At 39.9% G+C, this 4,409-nt stretch overlaps 1 pseudogene; it reads left to right on the top strand.

The window, feature by feature from the left end:
- Positions 1-1,183: 1,183 nt before the first annotated feature.
- LOC131402396 (small ribosomal subunit protein uS19-like) lies at positions 1,184-4,096 on the top strand (annotated as a pseudogene).
- The last annotated feature ends 313 nt before the right edge of the window (positions 4,097-4,409 follow it).

Raw genomic sequence — 4,409 nt, 5'->3', positions numbered from 1 at the left:
GAACTTGAACAGAGAAAACTTATTTGGTACAGAGGTATGATTTTTCCCAGCAGTGCTTAATGGTCTGCATATAAAAGCAGGAGAGCAAATGTTTGGAGTGATTTCCTGATAGTGATGTACAGATCCAGTGTAGTGGGAGGACAAAAAAACAAAGCAGTTGTGGGTTGCGGGTGGAGAGTATTTGAAAGTGATGGACCACAGGTTCAACAAGGGACAAAAGTACAGTCACTAGGAGGCTGATGACACAGTATACGAAATGGCTCATGCTCTGGGGTCTTGATGAAATGCAATAATTTGTACAGTGAGAATATGAAAGTAAAAATGCTAAAGGGTAAATGTTTTTCAGTAAGAAAATAGGATTTTAGATGGAAAGATTTTGAAATACTGTTATTTGGCAGGATGACAAGAGAATTGATTTTAAGATCAACAGCATTGTTCATAATGATTTTAATTAGCTTATTTATTCTTTTGAAAATTAAAGTCAGAGCTATAACTGACTAATTCATCTTGTCGTTCTCAACACTGCCTCTCTTTTGAGGGAGATATTTCTTTGACCAACACATCTCTGGCAGCGATCTGCAGCCTCCGTTGAAAATCACTAATTTCCATCAACAAGTGAGGTTAGAACTGTGCTGTCTAGGATGGCAGCCACTAAGCACACGAAGCTGTTGAGCACTTAAATATGGGTAGAGCTATGGAGGAAGTGAATTCTAAATTTTATTTAATTTTAACTTAAAAACTGAAGCACCTAAAACATTTTTTCTTTCATAAATCTTTATTGCTTTAGTGGGACTACATTTCACCTTAACCACTGCATCAACATTATTGTGTTGTAGTGAATATGACAGGTATATCATTAATAATTTTTATATTGATTAAACGTGTAAATGATAATATTTTGGATACATTGGGTTAAATAAAAATATATTATTGAAACTAATTTCATCTGTTTCATTTCTACTGTTTAAAATTTGGCTACGAAAAGGTGAAAATCACATATGTGGCTTGTTATATTTCTATTGGCCAGGACCAGTTTAGAGTTTCTTTGATTGTAGCTGTCTTTTCGAAACTAAAAATAATAAAAATTTCTTTGTTAAAATTAAAAATATTTAGAGAGAGAATATGTTCGTACCTTTTCCTTTATGTACGGGAAAACCAACATTCTGAAAAGCAGAACCGACAAGATGGTGGAAGTAGAGCCGAAGAAGAAGCGGACCTTCTGCAAATGCACCTACCGCGGGGCGGCTCTCGCCCAGCCGGGGTCACATTCTAGGAGCAGCTGGAGCAGCGGGTGCAGCCGCAGCCACTAAACCCGCCCTGCCGTGGAGGCGGCTCTTCCGCTGACGCGCCTGCGCGAGCCCAGGAAGGAGGCGCTGCCGGGGAGAGGCCTGAGGTGCTGAAGATGCACCTGGAGACATGGTCGTCCTGCTGGAGATGGTGGGCGTCTACAATGGCAAGACCTTCAGCCAGGTAGAAACCTAGCGAGAGATGACTGGCCACTACCTAGGTGCGTTCTCATCACCTACAGGCCCGGGAACCATGGCCAGCCAGGCACCGGCGCCACCCACACCTCCCACTTCATCTCACTCAGGTGGCCTGCTTGGCCAATAAAGGCACAGAGTTCCTTCCTTCCTTCCTTCCTTCCTTCCTTCCTTCCTTCCTTCCTCCCTCCCTCCCTCCCTCCTTCCCTCCCCTTCTCTTCCCTTCCTTCTTTCCTTCCTTCCTTCCTTCCTTCCTACCTCCCTCCCTCCCTCCCTCCCTCCTTCCCTCCCCTCCCCTTCCCTTCCCTTCCTTCCTTTCTTCTTTCATGGTTTTTACAAATATTTTGTTTATTTTAATGAAGGTGGTACAGACAATGTCTATTTAAAACCCATATCCCAGGCCAAAAAGTGCAAGGAAAATAAACAAGAGCCATGTTCTGTTCTGTACACTTCTGTATCAATAACTTTATTAACTGGTAATGAAAATTAGAACTTTTCTGGGATCTTCTGACAAGATTTTTCTTCAATCTTTAAAATGCCTTCTCTTCAGTGAAGCTAGCTTTGGAGTTAGTCATTACTCTGGCCGTATCTGTTATCTCGACCCCAACCTGATATTCCTCTTTTTTGGTCCAGACCTTCAGGTTTTAAAATTTGAGACTATTCTGCCATCTCCTTGTTTTTCTTGCCAAGTTTTACTAATGTATTTGGGAGACAAACTTCATTGCTTAGAATTATTATATATTAGTAGGAAAATGAAAATTAAGGCCATAGTGAGAAGCCAAATTTCTAATGTGTAGGGAAACCAATTGAGTCGGGCCTCGACATTCTGCAGGTTGCTTTCTCATTTTACCCCATATGCCCCATAGGACATTTGCTCATTCTTGGTGGGAGAGGAGAGACAAAGCAGGTTGAGAAGCTCCTAAAAGGCAGGGGAGTCAGGAGAGCTTTAAACAATTTTTCAGATCTGGAGAGACAAAAATTAGAATTTGGTTCTGCCAAAGCACCTGGATTTGAGGAACATCAAGATCCCAGAAAGAAGGGAGGCACGAGAAGTGAATCAAATATTCCAGTTTTTCCCTTGAGACATTGACTGTTTCCAAGCTTCTCAGTACAAGTGCTAAAATTCAGACGCCTCAGTCTCCTTGAACTCCCGTCTTTGCATCCACATTTCTCCGTCCCTGCTCTGGGCTTGGAGAGCAAATGCCGTCAGTAAAAGGGAGAGGTTTTAGTGTTTTCTTCTTTTGTTTTCTTCCTGAGGATCACAGCCCTGCATTGTGTGTTTTCCCAATATCTGAAAAGAGTTGTTTCATGCTTTCCAGTATTCTTGCTTTTTATGGTGAGACGGCAAGTCAAGGACCAAGGCAAGTTCTGTCATGGTTAGAAGTAGAAATAACTTGTTTTTAAAGTTTTCATAATTAAAATAATTTCTTACATGATGATAGTAGAGCATCTTTAAAAGATTCTTGTGATTTCTTTAGATTATTTTATTTATTACCATAATCTTGGGTTACTTATAGTTATTGAAATTTGAGCTCCTAAACTTGAGATGATTTGTAAATCAACATAATATAAGTAGGCAAATTCAGATTAATTTAAGCATAAGGACAGCTTATCAATGAATATAAACCCAATATTGTGAATAGAAGCATTTCAGAAAGATTTTTTTAGCATGTGGATCAGTTGCCCATCCTTATTTGCCATATTTTAATTTAAATATTGATTCAATATTTAATGGTTTAGTTTATTGCCATATTTTAATATAAGTATGTACATGTACATTTCTACATGCACATAACTCAGAACACAAAGTGCATGTGGTTCAAAAAAGGGTTACCTGGTAGTATTTGTACCACTCTTCCAGCCCCTAGCAGCATGATACCCAAAGAACAGGAATAATGTGTGTGAGGTGTGGGAACCAGTTTAGAATTACTGAAACTGTAAATTTAAGGTTCTTCACCAATTAAGCAAAGGTGGAGGAATTTGCCAGATATAAGAGAGTATAATGGAAATGGAGGAAACAAGAAATGGCAGGTATATTATTTTGTGAACTTTAAAATAAAATAGCCAGTTATCCTACCAGCAAAATGAGTTTATTCGAGAGTAGACAGAGGAATTGCAATTTGTTAAATGCAAGCTATGGCGGACCACAGGCAAATCCAGAGAATAAGGGAGGGGAGCTTGCTTTTATAGAGAAGAAGAGGGGGTTGGGAGGGGCTGTTTTGAACAAAAATTCATTGGAGGAAAGTAAGAGTTTGGGGCGGAGATGGCTTCTCGTTGGCTGAGCTGTGAAGCTTCTCATTGGCTGGGCTGTTGCTGGGCAAGGAGAAAATCTTTCTTCCTCCTGCTGGAGTAGTAGTTGCACTTCCTGTCCAAATTGTAAAGTAAGCTTCAGGGAAGTTGTGTCCTGTAGACCTCCCCTAAGGGGCTTCCTGACTCCGTTTTAAGTGAGGTTTTCCTTTATTAATTTTCACAATTTCTACAGTGAAGCTCCTACCTCAGAGCCCTTCTGCATGTGTTATCCTGTTTGCCCCACACCTGTTCTTAGCAGTAGAGCACATGTTGCAGATGAAGAAAAGGAGGCTCAGAGAGACACCAGTGATTGTCCCAAGTTATAAGTTATGTCAGATACATTGTTCTGAAACTAAATTCAAAAATACATCTGAAAATGATGCAGGTGTCAATAAGTATTCCTACCCATATCCAAATCCAAAACTATGTTTTCATCTACGTCCAGATTGTAAAGATGGTGGGTTACCAAAACAATTACACCAGTTCTTCATCCTCAGTGCCAATATTCTGTTAATTCCTGGAGCTGATAAATGTGATATTGGGAACTGTTAATTCAGTCAAAGAGTTTACAACTTTGCAAGAATGAATAAAAATAATGATGACTAACCTTAAGGGGCAATTGTGACTTATTAATTACTA

Source organism: Diceros bicornis, unplaced genomic scaffold, assembly GCF_020826845.1.
Source record: "Diceros bicornis minor isolate mBicDic1 unplaced genomic scaffold, mDicBic1.mat.cur scaffold_100_ctg1, whole genome shotgun sequence".
Lineage (NCBI taxonomy): Eukaryota > Metazoa > Chordata > Mammalia > Perissodactyla > Rhinocerotidae > Diceros > Diceros bicornis.
This window is presented reverse-complemented; position numbering and strand designations above follow the sequence as displayed.